We start from the raw sequence: 25,772 nt of genomic DNA, 5'->3' as shown, positions 1-25,772 counted from the left end.
TCATCATAAGGTCCGAATTGACTATGTTTGCTAACATGTTCAGCACCATTCGTGACGATTCAGTCACTGAAGCAGTCCATGTCCATATGTCGCAAGACTTGAACAGTCTCCAGGCTGGCTGAAAAGTGGCAAGTTTTAGATGCCCTGGCTAGAGCATGGTCAATTCCAACCCGTTTGTCCTGGCGTCGCAACAGAATTGAAATTAACAATTAATTCTTAGAAAATAACAGGGTCTTCGATATTTAGCTGCCAAGAACTACAGTCACCAGATTTGTAAATTTAAATGCAATTAACTTTTATTAATAACTATCTATAATTAAATATGCATCAAACACAATTGTTTACCCACTATCTAATTTCTTCCCCCCTTTAACTTGTCCCACACACTGCACACATAACAAGACAAGGGGAGAGAAGGGATGAAGAAAATATTGCTAACAGTGCAAGGGATGAAGTGATCTTGCTTTGAGTCTGTAATGATTTTCATTGCAGATTCATCAGGATCTTCAGATTTCTCTGCAGATTCAGAAGCCAGTAGGCAGGAAACCTGCTGGAAACCTTTTTGTAGAAAGAGAGAGTTGCCTAACTGTTTTATCTCTGCATTCAGGAACGTCTCACTCTGGGTCCTCTAAAAATACCCACCTGGCTCAACCCAATGACTGTCGCTGGGCAGAATATGGTCTTTGGCCAATCCATTGACCAACCAATTCAACTGAATCCCTCCGATTTCTTGGGCGCCAGAAAGTGCCGAGTTCTTCTGTTCAAAACCTTCATAGCACCATGTACTATTTTGCAACCTTTGAGTTCCTCACTTCCTCCAAGGTATCTGAAAGGTATATGTCCATTAAATATCTGTGGATCAAAAATGATAATGACAGAGTAAAATAAATGGGGAATAAGGGGATCATCAGGAAGGGTCCTTATACACGTAACATGTGTGACATGCAAGTGCCAGGAAATGACCATCTCAAATAATAGTGAATCTAACCATTGCCTCTTGACATTCAATGGCATTGCCATCATTAAATCCTCCACTCTCAACATCCTGAGGGTTATGATTCACCAGTAACTGAACTGGACTAGCCATATAAATACTGTGGTTACAAGAGCAAGTCAGAGGCTAAGAATCCTGAGGCGAGCAACTTGTCTCCTGACTCCACCATCTGCAAGGCTCAGGTCTAGCCACCATCTATAGGGCACAAGTCAAGAGTGTGACCGAATACACTCTATTTTCTTGGATGACTGGAACGGCAACAACGCAAGTACCTTGACACCATCCAGGGCAAGGAAGCCTGCTTGATTAGCACCCCATCTGCAAACAGTTACCCTTTCCACCCCACCACACAGTGGCGGCAGTGTGTACCATCTACAGGATGCATTGCAGGAACTGATCAACGCTCCTTAGATAGCGTCTTCCAAACCCCAGGCCGCAGGGCAATGGGTATGTGGGAACACCACCACCTGGTGGTTCCTCTCCTCACCACTCACCATCCTGACTTGGAAATATATTGCGGTTTCTTTTAGTGTCATTGGGCCAAATTCCTGGAACATTCTCCCTATTAGCACTGTGGGTGTACTTGCACCACATAAACTGCAGCAGTTCAAGAAGGTTGCTCACCACCTTCTCGAGGGCAATTAGGGATGGGTAATAAATGCTGGATGAAACTGCATCCACATCCCCATGAATGAATTAAAAAAAAAAATCCTTTATCCCAGGAATCAGCAGAATGCATTTATCCTCCTTTGCTAAAGTGACCAAAACTGCATACAGTGCTTCAGATGTGGTCTCAATAATTTTCTCTATAGTTGTAGCAAGTCTTACCTACTTTTATCCTCCATCCCCCTTCCAATTAAGGCCTTCCTAATTACTTGCTCTATGTACTAGCTCCTTGTGTGATTCAAGTACAAGGAGACTTTTTACCACAATACTGTGCAAGCGCTCTGTTTAAATAATATCCTGTTTTTCTGCTCCTCCTGCCTTGCATTTTCTTACATTATACTCCATTTGCTAAATTTTTGCATGCTCATTTAACCTATCTATATTCCTTTGCATACTTTGTATTCTCCTCACAACTTGCATTTCTTTTTGCATGCTCATTTAACCTATCTATATCCCTTTGCATACTCTTTATATTCTCCTCACAACTTGCATTTCTATCGATATTTGTACTGTGTAAATTTGACGACCCAGAGTCTCTGCCTTCATAATAATAATCTATATTGTCACAAGTACGTTTACATTACAAAGAACAAAGAAAAATACAGCTCAGGAACAGGCCCTTCGGCCTTCCAAGCCCGTGCTGACCATGCTGCCCGACTAAACTACAATTCTTTACACTTTCTGGGTCCGTATCCCTCTATTCCCATCCTATTCATTTTTTTTTTTATTTTTTTTTTATAAATTTAGATTAGCCAATTATTTTTTCCAATTAAGGGGAAATTTAGCGTGGCCAATCCACCTACTCTGCACATTTTTTTTGGGTTGTGGGGGCGAAACCCACGCAGACACGGGGAGAATGTGCAAACTCCACACGGACAGTGACCCAGAGCCGGGATCGAACCTGGGACCTCAGCGCCGTGAGGCGGTTGTGCTAACCACTAGGCCACCGTGCTGCCCTTCCCATCCTATTCATGTATTTGTCAAGTACAATGCCCCTTTAAATGTCACTATCGTCCCTGCTTCCACCACCACCTCCGGCAACGAGTTCCAGGCACCCATTAACCTCTATTTAAAAAAAACTTGCCTCGTACATCTCCTCTAAACCTTGCCCCTCGCACTTTAAATCTATGCTCCCTAGTAATTGACCCCTCTACCCTGGGGGAAAAGCCTCTGACTATCCACTCTGTCTATGCCCATCATAATTTTGTAGACCTCTATCAGGTTGCACCTCGACCTCCGTCGTTCCAGTGAGAACAAACCGTGTTTATTCAACCGCTCCTCATAGCTAATGCCCTCCATACCAGGCAACATCCTGGTAAATCTCTTCTGCACCCTCTCTAACACCTCCACATCCTTCTGGTAGTGTGGCGACCAGAATTGAACACTATACTCCAAGTGTGACCTAACTAAGGTTCTATACAGCTGCAACACGACTTGCCAATTCTTATACTCAATGCCCTGGCCAATGAAGGCAAGCATGCCGTATGCCTTCTTGACTACCTTCTCCACCTGTGTTGCCCCTTTCAGTGAGCTGTTGTCCTGTACACCTAGATCTCTCTGACTTTCAATATTCTTGAGGGTTCTACCATTCACTGTATATTCCCTACCTGCATTAGACCTTCCAAAATGCATTACCTCGCATTTGTCCGGATTAAACTCCATCTGCCATCTCTCCACCCAAGTCTCCAAACGATCTAAATCCTGCGGTATCCTCTGACAGTCCTCATCGCTTTCCGCAATTCCACCAACCTCCTGTGTCGTCTACAAACTTACTAATCAGACCAGTTACATTTTCCTCCAAATCATTTATATATACTACGAACAGAAAAGGTCCCAGCACTGATCCCTTTGGAATACCCCTAGTCACAGCCCTCCAATTAGAAAAGCACCCTTCCATTGCTGCTACTCTGCCTTCGATGACCTAGCCAGTTCTGTATCCACCTTGCCAGCTCACCCCTGATGCTGTGTGACTTCACCTTTTGTACCAGTCTACCATGAGGGACCTTGTCAAAGGCCTTACTGATGTCCATATAGACAACATCCAGTGCCCTACCTGCATCAATCATCTTTGTGACCTCTTTGAAAAACTCTATCAAGTTAGTGAGACATGACCTTCCCTTCACAAAACCATGCTGCCTCTCACTAATACGTCCATTTGCTTCCAAATGGGAGTAGATCCTGTCTCGAAGTTACTATGCAATGAAGTTACTATGAAAAGCCCTGAGTCGCCACATTCCGGCATCTGTTTGGGTACATTGAGGGAGAATTCAGAATGTGCAAATTACCTAACAGCACATCTTTCGGGACTAGTGGGAGGAAAAGGTTAGTAATATGGATGGCAAATAATTTTGGCCCCAGTACTGATCCCTGGAGCATGACTAGATACTTCAATTTAAAGTGGCAAAATTTGATGGCCCCCAAACAGGTGCAGATCACAATGAGCGATTAATCTGTACCTATTGAAGCAGCATCCAACTTTGTACTGCCTGCTGGTTTACATGATTACTGCATTCAGCCAGTACTGAAGGCACTGTTGAATGTATGTGTGACCAGGAGGGAGGTCCAATTTGTGACCAGTTAGCACTATTTAAAGCCAGCCTCTTAAATGGGGGTGCATTCTGGTTGAAGATGGTGCCATCTCCTTTCAGATACACTCGAACTGAAATTTGGCCAGGCAGTGGTGGACGAGCAAGGGATGGAAAAACAGGCATGATGGTTAAATCCTATCGTTAATTTCACACTTGCATCCATCAATTCAGATATTTAGGCAAGCTAATGGAATGTTATAATTTATTGCAAGGGGAATTGAATACAAAAGTAGGGGTGTACGCTTCAGTTGCACTGATGAGACTGCATCTGGAATATTGTGAACAGTATTGGTCTCCTTATGTAAAGAATAATGAAATGAAAATTGCTTATTGTCACAAGTAGGCTTCAATGAAGTTATTGTGAAAAGCCCCTCGTTGCCACATTCCGGCGCCTGTTCGGGGAAGCTGGTACGGGAATTGAACCGTGCTGCTGGCCTGCCTTGGTCTGCTTTAAAGCCAGCTATTTAGCCCAGTGTGCTGAACCAGCCCCTGTAAATAAATAAGAATATTGGAAACAGTTCAGAGGTTTGCTCGAGCAGTACCTGGAATGATCGTCTTATCAGAGAAGGTTGGACACTCTAGGATTGTATCTGCTGGAGTTTGAGAAATGACCCCAATTTAATTAGTAGCCGAACAATGCATGAACATTATTAGAAAGTCGGTGTAGTTCAAAGGTGAAAAACACGTTTTGGACATTAGAATTTTAGACTTGGATAAGGCTGACTTTAAAGGGATGAGACTGAGACTGCCCACTGTAAACTGGGAAGCTGAAATTCGGTGGAGAATATTTGAAGAAACGTTTAATGAGATATGAAGCAAATGTATACCCCTGAGAGGAAAAGACTCTGCTTTACAAAGAAAAGCAGCCATGGACAACTAGAGGTTAGGAACATCATAAAGCTAAAACAAAGAGCTTTCACAAATGCAAGAAATTGCACCGATCTGGGATAGATACAAAGACCAGCAAAGGGTCACAAAGCAGCTTGCACAGTGGGCAGTCTCGGTCTCATCCCTTTAAAGTCAGCCTTATGAAAGAAAACTTGCAAGGGACTTCAAAAGCAATAAGAAGAAATTTTATTGTTATGTAAAGGGAAAGTGTGTGGTCAATGTAGGCCCACTAAAAGCTGAAAATTGAGATATTTTGATTAAAAAATGGGGAAATGGCAGACATGCTGAACAACTACTTTGCCTCACTTTGTACAGTTAAAAAGGAGGATAACTTGCCGCGAGTCCTGAAAAGATTACTAGTCGATAGAGGACATGGACTTGATACAGAAGTACAGCATCACTAACTAGGAAATTAATGGAGCCAAGGAGTGGCAGATCCCCAGGACCTGACTGTTTCCATCTGAGGGTGCTAAAGGATATAGGGGAGCACATTGTAGATGCTCTAGCTATAATCTTCCACAGTTCCCTAGATTCAGGAGTAGTCCCTCTGGATTGGAAAATTGCACATGTCATTCCACTTTTTAAGAAGGGTGAAAGGGGGAAACCAGGGAATTCCAGACCAGTCAACACCTGTGTTGCGGAAATTGCTGGAGTCTATAATCAGGGATGGAGTAACTAAACACCTAGGAAATTTTTAGTTGACCAAGGAAAGCCGGCATGGATTTGTGGAGGGAAGGTCATGCCCACCTAATCGTATTGAACTTTTTGAAGGGGTGACGAAGGTAGTAGACAGGGGAATGTCTATGGATGTCATTTATATGGACTTCCAGAAGGCATTTCATGAAGTCCCACACAAAAGAATGTAGACGAAGCTGGAAGCCCACAGAGTTGTGAACAAATTATTGACATGGTTAATAATTTAGGACTTCTGGCAAGTATTGACATGATGAGGAAATTGGTTGAATGGCAGGTGACCGAGTGGGGATAATTCATCTTAATTAGCAGGTGACTAGTGGTGTACCACAGGGAACTATGTAGGGGCTCCAATTATCCACACTATCATTAATATCTTGTATGTTATAGAAAGTCATATATCAAAATTTGTGGATGATGCAAAGGTAGGTGGCACTGTAGGCAGCCTAGATGATATCAGAAAAATGCCAAGTAATATTGATTGACCAGGTGAATAGGCAAAATTATGGCAAGATGGAATTTAACGTAAGCAAGTGTGAGGTTGTCTATTTAGGACCAAAAAAGGATAGAGCAGAGTACTTTGTAAATAGAAAGAGGTTAGGTACAGTGAATGTCCAAAGAGATTTGGGGCATCGGGTGCATTGGTTCTTAAAATGCCAGGAACAAGTGCGAAAAATAATCAAAGACTAATGGCATGCTGGAGTGGAATATAAAGACACTGGATATACAGCTATACAAACCCTGGTTAGACCCCACTTGGAGTACAGTGAGTAGTTCTGAGCACCTCATCTTAGAGGAGCTGCAACATAGGTTTAGAAAAATTATACCTGGATCACAGGGGATTGCGTTACGAGGAGAGATTACTCCAATTGTACCCGTTTTCACTAGAATTTAGAAGGTTAAGGGGTGATCTGATCGAAGTATTCAGATATTAACAGGAAAAGACAGGAAAGATAAAGATAAACTATTTCCACTCGGAGATTCTAAAACTAGGGGGCATGGCCTAAAAATTAGGACTACATTGGTCAGGAGAGATGTTAGAAGTGCTTCTTCACTCAAAGGGTGGTAGAGGTTTGGAACTCTCTCCCACAAACTGCAGTTCTAGCTTGATCAGTGGTTGGGTAAATTTTAAATGTAAGATAGATAGATTTTTGTTAAGCGAAGATATTAAGTGATGCGGGTCAAAGACCGCTATATGGAGTTAGGTCACAGATCAACCATGATCTCATTGAATGGTGGAACAGGCTCAAGGGGCTGAATGGCCTACTCCTATTTCCAAGTAAGATGTGACTTGATTGAAACATACAAGATCCTGAGGGGTCTTGTCTGGGTGGATGTGGAAAGACTGTTTCCTCTTGTGGGAGTCACTGGTAAAAATAAAAATGGGTGCGGCAAATTTTTTTCAGGGCCGTGAATCTTTGGGACCCTCTTTGTGAATGGAAGCAGGGTCTTTGAATATTTTAAAGCAGAGGTGGATAGATTCTTGGAAAGGAAAGGGTTGATAGATTTTCGGCGGGTCGGCCTGATGCAAATTTGAGATTGCTATCAGATCAGCCATGATATTAAATGACGTGGAGTTGCCGGCGTTGGACTGGGGTGGGCACAGTAAGAAGTCTTACAACACCAGATCAAAGTCCAACATGTTTTTTTGGAATCACTAAGCTAGTGATTCTAAATAAACCTGTTGGACTTTAACCTGGTGTTGTGAGACTTCTTAATATTAAATGGCAGGACATTCTCAAGGGGCCAAATTGCCTACTCCTGCTCCTTGTTCATCCTTTGTACGTTCATCACCTGGAAAAAATTAATTTTCACTTGGACAAGTGCAGATTAATTTGGGAAAGGCAGAATGGATTTCTTTAATGGCAAACCATATTTGATTAGCTTAATTGCATTTAGGAGATGAAGGGTTTTCGAAAGGTGTTCCATAAATTTTCACAAAGTTGAAGCCCATGGAATAAAAGGGGAAGTGACAGCATGAATACTAAACTGGCCGAGTGACTGGCAACAGTAGTGATGGAGTTTAAATTGGCACTGGAGGAAGGTATATAACGTGGTTTCCCAGGGAGTGGTCCTTGGGTTTTTCTTTACATTAGTTTATGGGCATTTTAACATATTAATAATGTGGATGCGCAGGCTGGAAATTTCAAAATTTGGATGTATTGTGAACTGTGATGAGCATAGTGACTTCCAGGGCATATTGACTTCCAGGGCATAGCAAGAATGGTGAAATGGACAGCCAAATGGAAGATGAAATTTAATACAGAGAAATGTGAAGTAGTACATTTTTGGAGAAAGAATGAGGGGTTGCAATATAAAGTAAAGAGCACCATTTGAGGATGCAGGAACAGAGGGACCTGTTTATGTGTACTAATTGTTGAAGGTGGCAGAGAAAGCTCAGAAAGTGGATAATAAAACATTTTGCATTCTTAGCTTTATAAATAAATGCGTAGAGGACAAAAGCAAGGAAGTCATGATGAACCTTTCATAAAACACTTCGGCCCTCAATTGGAATGCTGTCCAAATTCTGAGCTTCAGAGAAGATCATTGTTTCCGAGGATGAGGGACTTCAGTTATGTGGACCCTCTGTAAAGAAGACAAGGTTGAGAGAAAACCTGATCATCAAAATTGTGAGGGATCTTGACAAAGTGATGGCAAGAAACTAGTCCATTGGGGAAGGGGATTGAGCCAGTGGAAACTGATTTCATGTGATGACAAATGATCCAACAGCAAGGTGAATGTTTTTTTGCAGCAAGTGGTTAGGATCTGGAATGCACTGCTGAGAGGCAGATTCAATTGTGCCTTTCAGAAGGGAATTGGTGAAACTGCTGAAAAGAATTGAAGGATTTTGGAGAAAAGGCAAGGGGGTGGGAATGCTCAGATGCACTTGCGAAGAACCTACATGGACAAGATAGGCTGAATAGTTGCCTCCTTTGCTGTAAGCATGCTATGATTCCATAAACTTCATTACCAAAATTATTTTTGTTTACATTTTTTTATGCCTTCCATTACTGCAATAAAATTTTGAATTGTTGGTCACAAACCCTCAATAATAAACTAAACTACTGAAATGCTCAGCAAGTCGAGCAGCTTCTGTGAAGAGAAAAAAAGCTTTATTTGGCTGAATCTATGATTCTATGAACTTGAGCTTTAATTGGCTGAATACACTATCTGTTCTTCCAATATCTCTCCGGTAACCACAAAATGCATACATTTAAGTATAAAAACCAACAATTAACATGAGTATATATTTGCACTCGCATAATTGGATTTCTCTTATTTTTTGAATTTTATTATTTTTGTTTATGCTTTCCATTATTACTGCAATAATATTTTGAATTGTTGGTCACAAACCCTCAATAATAAACAAAAGTGATTGACATGCTCAGCAAGTCGAGCAGCTTCTGTGGAGAGAAAAACAGTTTGTTTCAGGCATGTAACTCCTTGGTTACAGATTTAATACGTTAACTGACTTTCTCTCAACGTGGAAAGCAGCAGTTCTGCTGGCATATGTGTGAAGTTTTGCATTGAGTGTTAGTACTAACATTTGAGCTGCTTTTTTCTTCCTCACCAAAGGGGTGGCACTGTGGTTAGCACTGCTGCCTCACCGCTCCAGGGTCCTGGGTTCAATTACAGCCTTGGGCGACTCTGGATTTTGTACGTTCTACCCATGTCTGCATGGGTTTCCTCCAGGTGCTTCGGTTTCTTCCCACACTTGAAAGATGTGCAGACTAGGTGGATTGGTCAGACTAAATTGCTCCTTGGTGTCCAACTGTCACGTGAGAGTACCTTTAAAAAATGGGTGTTTATAAATGGGTGTGTATGTAAGTATCTGTAGTGAGTACTTTTAAGAAATGGGTGTTTATTACTGCAGTGATGTAAGAGTGGCTGGAGCTGGGCTGGCTCTCAGCTCTTTACTTTCGTTTTCGGCTGTTTGCTGCAGGGTGTGTTTTAGTTTCGTTTTCAGAGCTGGATAGCTGCAGTCACAGCCAGAAGGTGTATTAGAGTCTCTCTCTGTCATCTAAAGAATGTAAATTGACCCTTTGGTGATTTAAAACTAATAACTACTCTCAGTAGTGACTTTAACCTGATGTGCTTCTGTTAAAAGGTGTGTTTCTTTTGTCTTCTGGATGCTGTTTGGGAAGTTATTAAGGATTACTTAGTGTTGTATTCTTTGGAGGTTGTATTTGAATTAATGGTTGCTAAGATGTTCATTGTATGTTTTAAAAAGGTTAACTTAAGTTCATAGAATAAACATTGTTTTACTTTATATATTAAAAAAAAAAGTACTTCTCCATTTCTGCTGTACCACACCTGTAGAGTGGGCCATGTTCTCCCCATACCACAATCTATTAAAAGTTCTGGGTCAGGTGAACTCCATGATACACTTTGGGGTTCTCTAAATCATGGCCCATAACACCAACAGATTAAGTCTGGTTACAGGGATAGGGTGGAGGCTTATCCTTGGGTAGGATGCTTCTTTCCAGGGGCCAATGCAGACATGATGGACTGAATGGCCTCCTGCACTGTAATAGCTATTGGTTTCTGTCTTGAAACCTGGTCATTCTTGATGTCACTCTCCTGCCCACCTAAAATCTAACTCAGCCCAAAACACATTCAATGACCCAGCCAGCCGCCTCTTTCTGTAGAATAGAATTCCACATAACAGTTACCCTCTGAGAGAAACGATGTCTCCTCATCCTTGTCTTAAAATAGCTCAGTACTAAATTGTCACACAGTTCTCGTCTCTCCCACAAGTGGGAAAATCCTCCTGGTATCCATCCCATCGGGTCCCCTCAGCATCTTGTGTTTCATCCGGATCAATTATCCTAAACTCTAATAGAGAAGGGTCCAACCTGTTGAACCTTTATTTATAAGATAATGTCTGCCTGCTTTTTAAGTTTGGCTGATAGGGTCTGGATGCATCCTGGAGAATTAAGTACAAAATATCTTGTAAAAAATTAATTCATGGAATGTAGGCGTGGCTGGCCCAGCAAATATTTATTGTCAATCTCCAATTCTTTTAAAAGGTGGTGATGAGTCACCTTCTTGACACTGTGCAATCAAAGTTCAGCTTTGTCACTATAAGCAAAATCTGAAGCCCAAATCCACGTTTATGATCGATTGGTTGAGACCTTTTCCATGGTATTTGGGGATTTGCTCTGCTATTTTGTATTTTTAGCATCAAATTCCTTGATTTTACCTCTTTTTTTTTTTTGTTTTCCTTCTTCTCCCTTTTTCTCCATCCCTGCCAATGGCTATTATGTGTTTAGTTTGTCAGCACACCATTTAATTTTATCATCTTTCTGGAAGACCAGAATGTAAAACAGTACAGTAAGCAAGGCACCAAGTGTTAAGCGTAGTATAAAATATGTATGTTATTGGATTATGCTTGATCCATGGAGGGCATTAGATTGTGATGGCACCCGTGGCCCTGGGCACTGGAGACAATATTGGCAAAAAAATAATAATATTTGGGCCATTTTATTTGTTTTCATCTTTTCTTTCTAAAAATTTTGCTTTTTCTTCGAATTGCAGTCAATAGCTTTGCATATTGTCAATCAGATGTAGATGTAGGATGTGATGTAGTTTCAACTTAAATCATTTAGCAGTATAGCATAGAAACTTTCCAAATGCTCTGGAAGCTTTTCTAGAAACAGTGAATTCCGTTCATTGGTTAGCGTGGTAGGGAGACTTAAAATTACTTTGATACTTGAGCTGTTTGGCCGAGTTGAGGTACTGTCCCTATTTTTATTTTCTCTGTGCTGTTTGCTCAGTGTTATGGAATTGCATTTTTTGCTCTTCATCTAGGAGCTATCCATGCACACATTTCTCCCGTTCCCTTTTCTATGTCTTGTATATATACTTAGTTGCAAAAAGAAAACATGATTTCTGTGAAAGCCAATTTTCCTCAGCTGTGGTATTGTAGTTTTAAAAAACCTCATTGCACGAGCAGTGTTTTTCCATGGGCAGTGAGCAGCATTGTACACACTTTCTCACGCCTGAAACGGGTGCAACTATTTTTTTTTGTAGGTGCATTTATTTGAAGTTCTAACAAATGTATTGTGATATGATTGCATCATTAAATGTTCATTCCATCACTGGAAACAGAACTGTGGGTTATTTGGTTTGTGTATATGAGATATAAAATATGTTTTAAAAAATAGCTATGCATTTCATTTTTGCTTTGCTTTCCATTTCAGGACAATGTTGACCGGGCATCCCATAGGCCTAGAGAAGGGGTTGGACCTAGTTTCCAAGCTTCTTGCAGTCACAATTCACCTAGCCATCAAGGTTCGTATTTGTTGCTTGGTTATTTCTTTTTAATCCCTCATTTTGACAAGGGAGTACCAATGCTGTATAGTATTGGGACATCGGGGCAGAACTGAGCTTTCCGAGAGGAAGTTTAAAAATAAGAAAAATGTTTACATATTCTCCAGCATAAGCAGCTGAGGAAATTGATCAACTGTTGGTTGGTTTATAGTCCTCTTGCTTTTATGATCCGAGTTTGAAACTCATGCTCTTTTACCTGAACCATTAAGACGGGAGTATGTTCCTTGTATTGGACAAATGACCACACAACCAATATGTTAGTTCAATTATTGTTTATTATTAAACACAGGCTTGGTTCTATGCGTAATAATCTCCAGGCGGCTACTTATTAAACTACACCTAACAACTAAAATTACCTTTACTTAACTTCCAAGTGGCCAGCTGTGTGCAGGTTCGACGAGGCCTTTATCTGGATCCTCACTTGTGTTGGCTGGGAAACTTCAGGTTCATCTCGGCTGCAGCTCGTCCTTCAGGTAGCGATCGTGGGTCCTTGAACTTGGCTGGTCGATATGCTGCCGTTGGTCAGTTTAGAGGCTTGTCCCAAAGAGACCGAATACTGGTTGCACAGTTCTTCTTGTCCCCCTATCTGTTTGGCGGTCCCAACTCTGGTTTCCATTGGATCAATAGAGATTCAACCACCCTAATCGATTCTGGCCAATTGGGGGCGGGTACCTCTGGCTTGGGCAGGTCCCAGCTGCCATTGTCCAAGGCACGTATGCCCTCTCATATAAGGTAAATAGGTGCCCCCGAGTCTGCTGCTGTTGCTACATTTCGATCTGTGTCCCATTGTCCTGGGGAAATCGGTGATTGACCTTTAGCAGGTGTGAGTTTCATTTAGGTCTGGTTTCCCTTTGCACAATAACAGGGGCTGTGTGTCATCTGTGTTCCAACCTGACCTCAGTTCCCATTATCCTTTGCAGGTGGCCATTTTAGATAGCCACAATATTTTCTAGCATAAGCAGCTGGGGAAATTGATCAATTGGTTGGTTTATAGTCCTCTTGGTTTTATGATCAGAGTTTGAAACTCATGCAGCTGACGGGATGAAAACATTTTTCAGTTGCATTAAATGAATTTGTACATTTAGACATCTGTGCCAGAGTATCATAATTCAGCACGAAAGAGCATGTGGATAACTGGTCTAGTAGTTAGAGGAGAAAATAGATTACCTGAATGCTAGTTTTGGTTCAGTGGTAGCACCTCAGAACAGAGCAACAACATTTTAAAATTTGAGGTAAGCCAGTTAGGAGTAAAAACAGGCAGCAATTTGCTCCCCTAGGTAGTTTAAATCTCCCAATAGGCTGTGATTCTAGGTTCATTTAAATTTTCAAAACTTGGATAAATAGTTTTTTTTGGTTGGGTATTGTTGGGTGACGGTGTGAAAGGATATGGGCAATATTGTTGAAATTAGAGAATGTTTAAAGAGGATTTAAAAAAAGAAAAGAAAATGATGAGCAGAACATGAAGAGAGCTTGGCAGCTAACACGAAAGGGAATCCAAAAGTCTTCTCTTGGTATTTAAATAGCATAAGGGTAATAAAAGGATGAGTTGGGCAGATTTAGGATCAAATAGGGGATTTATGCATGGAGGTACAGGCCATGGCTTAGATGCTAAATAAATACTCTGCATGTGTCTTTACCAAGATGCTGCTAATGTTATGGTGAAAGGCAAGGTAATGAACAGGCTGGTTATACTTTCAAGTTGAATACATCACCAGGGCCAGATGAGGTGCATCAAAGGGTACAGGCAGTAATGGTGGAAGTTTCAGAAACACTTGACCATAAGCTTACAATCTCCTCAGAAAAAGGGGTGTGCCAGAGGACAGGTCTAATTGTTGGTGTTACACCTTTGTTTGAAAAAAAAAACGGATTTAGGGATAAACCAAGCAAACTGTAGGTGTCAATTTGACCTTGGTTGCGGGAATGCTTTTCGAAAAATAATTCGCACCAACAGTCACTTTGATAAATAATCGATTGATTAAGGAAAGCGAGGGTGGATAACTAAAGGGTGAATAATGTTCAACTAACATCACATGGCTTAAGCTCTTCTGACCTTCAGAAAGTTTTAATGTTAAATTATTGTTCCCCCAGTCGGTGGTTTAACCTTCAGCTTTGCCAAGCCCAAGGCACGGCTCCAGTTGACGACAAAGCAGGGTAGCATGGTGGTTAGCATAAATGCTTCACAGCTCCAGGGTCCCAGGTTCGATTCCCGGCTGGGTCACTGTCTGTGTGGAGTCTGCACGTCCTCCCCCTGTGTGCGTGGGTTTCCTCCGGGTGCTCCGGTTTCCTCCCACAGTCCAAAGATGTGCGGGTGAGGTGGATTGGCCATGCTAAATTGCCCGTAGTGTCCTAATAAATGTAAGGTTAAGGGGGGGGTTGTTGGGTTACGGGTATAGGGTGGATACGTGGGTGATCATGGCTCGGCACAACATTGAGGGCCGAAGGGCCTGTTCTGTGCTGTACTGTTCTAAAGTGTTGTTCTTCTTCTTCTAAAGCCTTCCCCCAAGTCTGAACCTCCTTGAGGCCTTTTTTGTTTTGTTTTTGGGAAGATTCCTGCCATGCCGGGAGAACAGACTATGGGCGCAATTCTCCGCGGTCACGAAAATTCGGAGAATAGTGGGCGGCGTAAATGTTTACGGACACGCTGGTCCGACGCCCTCACGCTATTCTCTCCCCCCCCCCCCCCCCCCCCCCCCCACGCCCGCCTCCCGACACGAATCGCTGCCCGCCGTTTTTTACGGCGAGCAGCTATTCACCCCTGGCCGATGGGCCGATTTCCAACGCCTTTACGGCCGTTTTTATGAACGTAAAACACACCTGGTCTGACCGTTCGTAAAAACGGCCGTAAAGTCATGATCTGGGGAACCATGGCACCGATTGGCACGGCAGTACCACGGCTGTGCCAAGGGTGCCTTGGGCCCGCGATCGGTGGGCACCGATCGTGGGCAGCAGGTACTTACCCCGCGCACTCTTTCTCCCCCCGCCGCCCCGCTGTATCCATTCGCGGGGCGGCTGAGGGGCATACCGGCCCGCGCATGCGCGGGTTTCAAGCATATGCGTGATGACGTCATCCGCGGGTTGGAGTCATCCAATCCGCGCATGCGCGGCTGACGTCATCTGACGCGTCAGCCGTCGCTCACTCTGGCTAGCGGGCTTAACGAAATTCCTTAAGCCCGCGATGCCGGAGTTCACGCCCGCGGGATGCTAGCCCCGACCGGGGAGCTGAATCGGTTCCCGGTCGGGGGGGGGGGGGCGGAGGCTGGCGTAAAACGTGCCCGTTTTTGATGCCAGCTTCCCGAGTTTTCGTGACTCGGGAGAATCGCGCCCTATGTTTCTGGATACCAGCCTCATCATGCTGTGTCATAACCAGCCAACGCGATGCCCACATCCCATGGATGTATTTAAAAAATAACTGTTGCTTTCAGCTAGCTGAATCAGCTTGAACTTTGACTTCTACATAAAGGAACCCTCATATGAGTCTGACATTCGCATGAATTAATATCCGTATCTTGGGTTTCTTTTTCATTTTGAAGTTACTCCTAGTTGTATCGCACATGCACATGTGTATATATAAAAAGGAATAGTGTAGCTGGAACACTGTAGCCAAGACTATCACAGGGGAGTGAGAAAATGGCAGAGGCATTGAACATGCACAGTAATTTGTACTTGTCTCCACAGTGGAAGACGTGTTGTTTCAGAAATAGACAGTAAACTAGGGGTTGAAAAGAGTGAGAAAATTGGGGAAATCAATATCAGCAGAGGAAAGGTATTGGAGAAAATTAAATACTGGCATATGTTTTACTTTTCAAGAAAGAAGGGAGATAGAAAACGGATGCAAAAAGGTGGCAGATGGATTGTCATGTCGAGCAGTATTAGTTAATTTTGGTCAGAAGAATAGAAAATCTTTTTTTTTTCTCAAAAGGTGAGAAACTTGTAAGTATTGATGTTCAAAGAAACTTGGGTGTGCTTTTACATGCAGGCAAAATAGTAGCATGCAGCTACAGCAAGCAATTAGCAAGGCAAATGGCTTGTTGGCTTTTATTACAAAGTGTTTGGAATACTGGAATAAAGATGTCTTGGTGGAGTTGCAGAGGGTTTTGGTGAGCCGACATCTGGAATGTTGTGTGCATTGTGATTTAAGAAAATATGCACTTAGGAGGTGGTATGTAGAAGGTTCACAAAATTGGTCCCTGGGATGAGGGAGTTGTCCTCTGAGAGGCTGAGCAATTTGGATTTATTTTCCACGACAATCTCATTGAAATGTACAATTCTGAAGGGGCTTAAAAAGGTCAGCACTGGGAGATTGTTTCCCCTGGTTGTGGAATCTAAATCACAGAGGAAGAGACTTGGGGGTAAGGGGACAATCAATTAGGACTGAGATGAGGAAAGCTTTCTTCAATCAAATGATGGTGAACCTTTAGATTTCTCTCCCTTATGAGGTTGCGAGTGCTCCATCATTAAATACATTTAAAGCTGCGATAGACAGATTTTTGTGTGTCAGGGAATCTAGATGTGTAGAATGAGCGGGAAAGTGGAGTTAAAGCCCAAGGTCTACCCTGATCATATTGAATCATAGAACCACAGAAAGGTTACGGTGCAAGAGGCCATTCAGTCCATTGTTTCTGCACCAGAGTACATTTGGCAGGCCATGTGGTCTATTTTTAAAATAAATTAGAGAGTACCCAATTATTTTTTCCAATTAAGGGGCAATTTAGCATGGCCAATCCATCTAATCTGCACATCTTTAGTGTTGTGGGCATGACACCCACGCAGACACTGGGAGACTGTGGAAACTCCTCATGGACAGTGAACCGGGGCCTGGATCGAACCAGGGTCCTCAGTGCCGTGAGACAGCAGTGCTAACCACTGTGCCACCGTGCTGCCCGCTGGTCTACTCTTGCTTCTACTTGTTCCTATTTCTTGTGGTCTTCTACAAAGAACACCGAGTAGGGCGTTTGGCCCCTTGAGTTTGCTGTGCCATTCAATAGGATCATGGCTGATCCAACATTTCTCATGCCCACTTTCCTTCCCTTTCCCTGTAACCCTTGATTCCCTTGCTGATCAAGAATCTATCTGTCTCAACCTTAATAGACACAAGGACTTTGCCCTCAGCTCTCTGAGCCAACGAGTTCCAAAGACACTCAACACTTTGAAGAAATTGCTCCTCATCTCGGTCTTAAATTGGCACCCCTTTGTTCTGAGACTCAGCCCTCTGGTCCTAGACTCATCCATGAAAGAAACATCCTCTCAACATTTACCCTGTCAAGCCTCTTCAGAATCTTGTATGTTTCGATTAGATCACCTTTCATTCTTCCAAATTTCAGTGAGTAGAGCCCCAACCTGTTTAACCTTTGCTCATGAGACGATCGCTCTATACTGGGGATCATCCTAGTGAGCCTTCTCTGAATGGTCTCCAAAAAATAACTTAAATAAGGAGTCCAAAAGCACCCACAGTACTCCAGATGTGGTTTCACTAGTAGTTTGTATAGTTGCAGCAAGACTGCCTTGCTCTTATACTCCAACCCCCTTGAAATACGGATCAAGATTCCATTTGCCTTCTTGATTACCTGCTGAGCCTGTGTGCTAGCTTTGTGTGTTTTGTGCACAGACCCCCCCTCCCCCGTCCCTTTGTGTTTCAGATTTCTACAGATATTCTCCATTTAAATAATACACTGTTCTTTCGTTCTCCCTTCCAAAATTAACTTCACATTTTCCCATATTGTACTTCATTAGCCAAACTTTTGCACACTTACTTATCAATATCTTTTTGTCAACTGTTTGTATCCCTCCAGCAACTTTCCTTTCCACCTATTTTTGTGACTTCTGAAAATTTGGCTACGGTACATTTGCTTCCTTCCTCCAAGTCATTAATATGCATCGCAAATAGTTGTGGTCCCAGCACTGATTCCTGTGGAATCCCACTGGTTACAGGTCACCAAGCTGAAAAGAACCCCTTTATCCCACTGGCTGTTTCCTGACCATCAGCCAATTCTCTAGCCATGCCAAGATACTACCTCCAACATGATGGGCTCTTATTTTAAGACCTTTTGTGAGGTACCTTGTTAAATGCCTTCTGGAAGTGCAAATGCAACACACCGTGCCGGAATGGTCGACTAGGGGCTTTTCACAGTAACTTCAGTGCAGTGTTAATGTAAGCCTACTTGTGACAATAAAGATCATTATTATTATTACATTTATTGGCTCCCTACCACCCACTCTGATTGAGGCTTCCAGATTTTTTCCAATAACCGCAGAAATATTAGCTATTAATTTCCTATCTTTTTTTTGAATGAGGGCCATCACATTTGTTGCTGTTCAATCATCAATGTCAAATTTTCTACAGTATTTCCTTAGTTTCCTATCAAAATCATTAGAATTATAATAGCCTTGAGTTCCTCCCACATTCCAAAGACATGCGGGTTAGGTGGATTGGCCATGATAAATTGCCCTTCGTGACCAAGAAGGTTCGGAGAGGTTATTGGGTTACGGGGATAGGGTGCAAGTGAGGGCTTAAGTGGGTTGGTGCAGACTCGATAGGCCAAATGGCATCCTTCTGTACTGTATATTATATGTCCAAGTTTGCAGATGACACTAAGATGAGTGGTAAAGCGAAAAGTGCAGAGGATACTGGAAGTCTGCAGAGGGATTTGGATAGGTTAAGTGAATGGGCTCGTGTCTGGCAGATGGAATACAATGTTGACAAATGTGAGGTTATCCATTTTGGTAGGAATAACAGCAAACGGGATTATTATTTAAACGATAAAATATTAAAGCATGCCGCTGTTCAGAGAGACTTGGGTGTGCTAGTGCATGAGTCACAGAAGGTTGGTTTACAAGTGCAACAGGTGATTAAGAAGGCAAATGGAATTTTGTCCTTCATTGCTAGAGGGATGGAGTTTAAGACTAGGGAGGTTATGTTGCAATTGTATAAGGTGTTAGTGCGGCCACACCTGGAGTATTGTGTTCAGTTTTGGTCTCCTTACTTGAGAAAGGACGTACTGGCGCTGGAGGGTGTGCAGAGGAGTTTCACTAGGTTAATCCCAGAGCTGAAGGGGTTGGATTATGAGGAGAGGTTGAGTAGACTGGGACTGTACTCGTTGGAATTTAGAAGGATGAGGGGGGATCTTATAGAAACATTTAAAATTATGAAGGGAATAGATAGGATAGATGCGGACAGGTTGTTTCCACTGGCGGGTGACAGCAGAACTAGGGGACATAGCCTCAAAATAAGGGGAAGTAGATTTAGGACTGAGTTTAGGAGGAACTTCTTCACCCAAAGGGTTGTGAATCTATGGAATTCCTTGCCCAGTGAAGCAGTTGAGGCTCCTTCATTACATGTTTTTAAGGTAAAGATAGATAGTTTTTTGAAGAATAAAGGGATTAAGGGTTATGGTGTTCGGGCTGGAAAGTGGAGCTGAGTCCACAAAAGATCAGCCATGATCTAATTGAATGGCGGAGCAGGCTCGAGGGGCCAGATGGCCTACTCCTGCTCCTAGTTCTTATGTTCTTATGTTCTCTACTCTAGTTGGGTTCTACAATTTTAGTGTACATCTTCATTGTGAAAAGAGACAAAATATTTTGGTACTTGCGTCACAGGTTGCTTGCTCATTGATGCTCAGTTTGGGTTCCACCAGGACCACAACTCCTGACCTCATTACAGAACTTGGTCCAAACATGGACAACGGTGAGGTAAGAATGACTTCTGTTGGCATCAAGACAGCATTTGGCTGTGTGGCATCAGGGTGCCCTAGCAAAACTGGAGACAATGGGAGTCTGGGGGGAAAGTCACTCCTGTTTGGAGACATAACCTATCACGAAGGAAAATGGTTGGGTCTGCTGGAGGTCAATTATCTCAACCCCAGGATATCATTGCAGGAATTCCTCAAGGTAGTGTCCAAGATTCAACCATCTTCAGCTACTTCATCAATGGCTTTCCTTCCATCATAAGATCAGAAGTAGGGATGTACGCTGATGATTGTACATAATGTTCATACCATTTGTGATCCAAAGGGGCAGCACGGTAGCACAGTGCTTAGCACAGTTGCTTCACAGCTCCAGGGTCCCAGGTTCGATTCCCGGCTTGTGTCACTGTCTGTGCGGAGTCTGCATGTTCTCCCCGTGTCTGCGTGTGTTTCCTTCGGGTGCTCTGGTCTCCTCCCAAAGATGTGCAGGTTAGATGGATTGGCCATGCTGAATTGCCCGTAAGTTAGGTGGGGTTACTGGTTTATGGGGATACGGTGGAGGTGTTAAGTGGGATGCTCTTTCCAAGATCCGGTGCAGACTCGATGGCCAAATGGCCTCCTTCAGCACTGTAAATTCTATGATCCTTCAGATGTTGAAGCAGTCTTTGTCCATATGCAGTAAGACCTAGACAACATTCTGGCTTGGCCTGATAGGACAAGTACCATTCACCCCACAAAAGTGTTAGCTAATGATTATCTCCAACAAAGGAGAATGAAACCATCTCTCCATGAAATTCAATGGCATATCCATCACTGATTACGATCGACATCCTGGTGGTTACCGTTGCCCAGAAATGGAATTGGATTAGCCAAATGAATAGTGGCTGGAAGAATAGGTCACTAGCTGGGAATTCCGTGATAAATAGTTCACCACCTGATTCCCACAGCCTGCCAACATCTGTAAATCAGAAGTCAGGTGTGTGATTAAATAGTCTCTATTTTTCCCGGATTGCGTACAGCTCCAGCAACATCAGAAGAAGCTCAACATCTGGTAAAAAACTGCGCATTCGATTGGTACCCCTTCCACCATCTTCAACATTTAGTCTCTCCACCACCGATGCATAATGGTGTACCACCTACAAGGTGCACTGCAGCAACTCACCAAGGCTTCTTCAGCAGGACCTTCCAAACCCGTGACCTCAACCAGCTAGGAGGACAAGGCAGCAGATGCATGGAATCACCACTACCTTCAAGTTTCTCTCCAAGCCATGTACCATCCTGACTTGGAACTTTATTGCTATTCCTTCACTGTTGCTGGGTTCAAATCCTGTAAATTTGTTTTTTTCCTAACCGCACTGTGGGTGTACCTACATAGACTGCAATGGTTCAAGCATATGGCTCACGCACTTTTCAAGGGCAATTAGGAATGGGCAATAAATGCTGACCTACCTGGTGCTCCCCACTTCCCTTGAAAGAATTTTTAAAAAATCTTCCTCACAAACCTATCTCCTCATAGTGGACTGAGCAAAGTACTGCAGCTGCTGAAAATCAGAAATAAAAACAAAATGCTGGATGTACTCTGGTCTGACAGCACCTGTGGAGAGAAAAGAGTTAATATTTCGGATCTACATGACACTTGTAAAGAATCATGTTTAGTATTAGTATTGATATTGCTGTTTGCTCATTTCCTGTGATAGCCTCTTTGCTGTTCTAAGCTTTTTTTAGCTTTTCTATGTATTTATATTCTGACACTTATTTTTTACATTACAAGCCCCAAATGCTTTCCTTCAAATGTACTCTGCTTGTTCATGAGTATTTATGAACCATGAGTATATTCCATCCCTTTATCAGAAGATTGATTATATTCCATCCTTAAATATTTGCTATTGCTAACTTGTATTCTAACACAATACAGCAAGAGCTTGCATTTGGTCCTCACTGTGAAGGAAGATGTGAAAGGAGTTGAGCATGGAACAAGGGGAAGCATGAGAACCTAATTTGGGCAATTGAAGAACACTTTGAGATTGTGCTGATAGATGGAGGGCACTAGATGGAGAGTTGTAGATGGTTTAAAAAAAATGAAGCTGCCAGTGGTGAACCATCAGCATTTGGGAAATGGAGGGTTTGTGAATGCAAAGCAAAATCGGGAACTCTGAATTCAGTGGCGTTTTGAGGTCCGCATCCAAAGGACAGCACTCATTCTGCTTGCAGTTGATTACAGACATTTCATGGACTTGAAAAGCGCACAGCGAGTCTGAGAATGGAATGCACTCGGAGAATATGGGACCTTTGTAATCAGACCAAATCCTTAATGAGGCATGGATAATCTAAACCAGAAGTTAGAATATTTAATTAAACGTCAAATTTGGCAGAGAAAGTGAAATTCAAGAGTGTCATAAGGATGAGTTGGAGAGAAGACTAAGGAATAGAAATAATAAACTCTGCAACAATAATTGAAATCTGATGGTATGAGATTCATTCTGCAGGTTTTTAGTGTCAGACTGATAGTTTGGTAGTTAACACGACATTACACCAGCCACTGGTGTTACTCTGATACATAACTGGCAATTAAGTTGAGGAGATCATGCCAAAAACATGAGGAGCTTGAGTAAGCTTAAGAAAATGGTCTTGTTTTAATCTACTTTCAGATGGAGGATGAGTCAACTCCTACGAAGGCTGCCACCAAGATTTTGCTGGGCATCATGGCACCAGTCACCTATTTCTGCTCTGGCCTTGTCACTGCTCCCGCTAGACTACATTGCCCATTATCTAAATGAGAAGAATTAATTGAAATGTTGCCTTATTATGTCCTTCAAATTGATTTGTACTTTACTTTCTCTGGCATTGTTGGTAAGTATAAATATTAAGTGCCAATTTTATCAGTGAGGCATCAGTGTAGCAAGAATGTGATTTGAGCAGGGCAAGATGGACAGCAGCTTCCTGATTTCTGCACTTTGTGCATGTGCAAAAGTTTGTATCTGATTTACATCTTAATGATGAGCATGGGTAGATTCAGTGTTATTTCTACTGCAGGAAGTCCAGCTGCAGTGAATAAGAGCACAAACTGACATTTTGGATGGGTTGAATATGGTGTAGATTTTGGTTGAGGATGCCAGCTTGCAATGTTGGAGATAGCAAGGTCTGCAGGTAGTGAAGGTATGGAGTAAAGTCTTGGTTGTAAAAGCGAATAACGTTGCTGAGGTAGAAGAAAATGCTTTGAATAATAGTGGAGGGAGATGCTATCCTGTTCAGTCTCGGATGCTCGACTGAACACTTGTTCTATGAATTTGAGAAGACTAGTGTTATGTTCTTTGTTGTGGGTTGAAAGAGAGAGAATCAGGCAGAACACATTGAGTTAATATAACATAATACAAGGGTTTTATTACAAGATGCTGCTCAAATAGGGTGCAATGGTGAAGTCTACAAAAGCCTGCAAAATGCTCTGATGTCATTGTGTAACACATGACATGACACCAGCCACGGTGTTATTCTGATACATAACTGGCAATTAAATTGCGTAGGTAATGCCAAATACATGAGTTTGTGTAAGCTTAGGAAAATGGTCTTGTTTTGATCTACCTTCAGATGGAGGATCAGTTAACTCCTATGGAGGTTATTACCAAGATTTTGTTGGACATGGTGGTGCCAGTCACCTATTTCTGCTCTGGTCTTGTCCCTACCCCTGCTAGACTACATTGCCCATTATCTAACCAGAAGTATTGATTTGAAATGTTGCTGCATCAATCATGAAAATAACTAGTTTATGTATGGTTGCATTGTACGGCAGACAAAAGGAAACTTGAAATCAAAAGAGAAAATGCTGAAAAAATCTCAGCAGGTCTGGCAGCATCTGTTGGGAGAGAAAAGAGCTAACGTTTGAGTCCAGATGACCCTCTGCCAAAGCTTTGAAACGTTAGCTGAGCTTATTATTTTTTTAAAATAAGTATGTTTATTGAGAATTTACGTTTTTACCAAAATAACACAAAGTTGCAAACACGCTCAGAGCGAGACAACCCGAGCCCCTCGGGATAACGGGATGACCACCACAGAGCCTAGTCTAGCCCAGCACTAACCAAAACATTTATTTTTAAAAAAACTATACCTCGAGGCCACCAGCACACCAGTAAGCCTGTAGTTTTCCGGACTTCTGTAGGCAACCATGGAGATGAGTGATCACACATGTAGCAACTTCCGCTCATGGCATATTTTCGGACCATTTCCCCAGTTAACAGGTGGATGTGAGGAGGCAATAGGTGCAGAAGAATGAGTGGAACAGATTGACACTTTGGCGTATGGAGCTGAGGGCCAGAAGCAGTCAAAAAAGAGAGAATCAGTCAGTTGGAGCTGGTGCATGCCTGCGATGCACGTGGAGACGGCGGAGGGGCAAGGAGTGGCCCTCCCAGCTCAAGTCATCGACGGACCAGCTGGTGAGCTTCCTGAATAAGAAGTTCACCCAGCAACGTAAGGAGAGTCTGGAGGACATGGCCTGGGCAGTGGATTCGATCAAGGAGGTGGTTGATCGTGGTGAGATAAAGCTGGCAGCCCAAGATCAGATCATCCAGAAGATGGAGGAGGAGGTGGGAACACGAGGAGCAGTTCCCCTCGTTGGCAGCGGAGATGGGGCTGATGAAGGGATCAGCAGAGTCAGCTTCAGGAGAAGGTTGAGGACCTCGAGAACCGGTAAAGCAGGCAGAATATCAGGATTGTGGGCCTGCCAGAGTAGACTGAAGAGCCGATGCTGGCGCAAGTGTGGAGGATGCTGGAGAAGCTGCTAGGAGAGGGTACATTCACACGGCCTTTGGAGGTGAATTGAGTGTACAGGGTGCTAAATGAGGAAGCCCCAGGGGAACGAGCCTCCGAGTGCGATGGTGGTGGGGTTGCACCGTTACCTGGACAAGGAGTAAATTATGAAGTGCGCCAGGCAGGCGAGGCCCTGCACCTGGAAGGGCAATGAAATCTGTGTACCAGGACCTGGGTGCAGAGCTGGTCAAGGGGAGAGCAAGTTATAACAAGGCCAAGGTGGCCTCTGTAAGAAGGGGGTGAAGTTTGGGCTACTACCTGGCACGTCTGTGGGTGACCTACGAAGGCCGGGAGCTGTACTTTGGGTCGGCAGAGGAGGCAATAGAATTTGTCAGACAATGGACTGGCAGGAGAAGGTGGACTTTGAACTTTGGTGGAGATGCTTTGATGCCTCTGTTAATTTGTGTTTTGGGCCCACTTTTTTTTTGGCTTCAGGTTTGCCAACCTGGTTTGTTAGAGAATGGGAGATTTGTCTTTTTGTGTGGTGTCTTTGGGCTTGGTGAGGGGTGATTTTTGTTTGTTTGCACTAATGTTCGAGTGCGGGACAGAATGCTGGGCGCCGTGGGCGGGGGCTGCCAGGCTAGCTGGGTGGGTTAGCTCACGGAAGCGCAGTGGGTGGGGTGAGTGGAAGGTTAATGGGGGGGATGGGGGCAGGGGTTGTTACAGGGTGGGGGGAGGGGGGGGAATTACTGCTGACGGGGATAGGGTTTTTAAAGTGTAAGAGGAGGAGGACCAATGACGGTGGGAAGGTAGGACAATTGAGAGGATGAGAGGGGCAGTAAATGAGTATGGAGAGAGAGCGAGCAGGATGTTAGTGCACCAGTTGAGGAAGCAAGAGACGACGAGAGTGATTGAGAAAGTGAATGACACAGGTGAGAATACGGTCCTGGACCCGACGGGGATGAATGGGGTGTTTAGGGAGTTTTATAGCAAATTGTATGAGTCGGAACCCCCAGCCGGGGAAGAGCACCGGGACCGGACGGGAACCCAATGGAATTTTACAAGAGGTTTTCTGGGGTGCTGGGACCTTCACTGAGGGCCTTCAATGAGGCAAAGGAGTTGGGCGTGCTCCCCCGATGTTGTCATAGACATTGATCTCCCTTATTTTAAAGCGGGATAAGGAGTTGGAAA

General features: G+C 43.3%; 1 long non-coding RNA gene across 1 annotated transcript in view; it reads left to right on the top strand.

Annotated features, from left to right (window-relative positions):
* Positions 1 to 22,612, top strand: part of LOC119966292 — a 132,222-nt gene extending 109,610 nt beyond the window's left edge. The window contains exons 3-4 of the long non-coding RNA XR_005460719.1: positions 12,033 to 12,123; positions 22,490 to 22,612. This is a non-coding gene — a long non-coding RNA (uncharacterized LOC119966292). The remainder of the gene's footprint in view (positions 1 to 12,032; positions 12,124 to 22,489) is intronic.
* Positions 22,613 to 25,772: the final 3,160 nt, after the last annotated feature.

This window comes from Scyliorhinus canicula, chromosome 5, assembly GCF_902713615.1.
Source record: "Scyliorhinus canicula chromosome 5, sScyCan1.1, whole genome shotgun sequence".
Lineage (NCBI taxonomy): Eukaryota > Metazoa > Chordata > Chondrichthyes > Carcharhiniformes > Scyliorhinidae > Scyliorhinus > Scyliorhinus canicula.
The sequence above is the reverse complement of the archived record's forward strand: the minus strand, read 5'-3'. Positions and strand labels throughout refer to the sequence as shown.